Source organism: Centropristis striata, chromosome 4, assembly GCF_030273125.1.
Source record: "Centropristis striata isolate RG_2023a ecotype Rhode Island chromosome 4, C.striata_1.0, whole genome shotgun sequence".
NCBI lineage: Eukaryota > Metazoa > Chordata > Actinopteri > Perciformes > Serranidae > Centropristis > Centropristis striata.
Genome location: NC_081520.1, coordinates 27274764 through 27275146, shown reverse-complemented (window position 1 = coordinate 27275146; position 383 = coordinate 27274764).

Genomic DNA, 383 nt, shown 5'->3' with positions numbered 1-383 from the left:
AGCGTAATTTAACCAAACGGCCTTTGTGCCCTTAAAAAAATGTGAACAGGAAGGCCAAATGGCTTTGCCCCTAAAATGACGAAATTCCAAGCCTGATATGGAATGAATCAAACTTTGCTTTATTTTAACCGATATGTTTCCATTAGAATCTGTCTGGATTGGCCATTCCATCTCAAGCAGCTCCAGCATGCTGACGTCAGAGAGAGGAGACATTGTTATTGTTTTAGAATTTGCGAGTGTGAAAAGTAAATAAATGGATTGTGTTGCTCAGTTCCAAAGAGTATTATGTTCATGAGTACACTTCGGAACGCTACAGTAATATCAGTCTAAACATGCTCACAGACAGCAAGAGCTTGTTGCCACATGGCAGAGTCTCTGCTCTT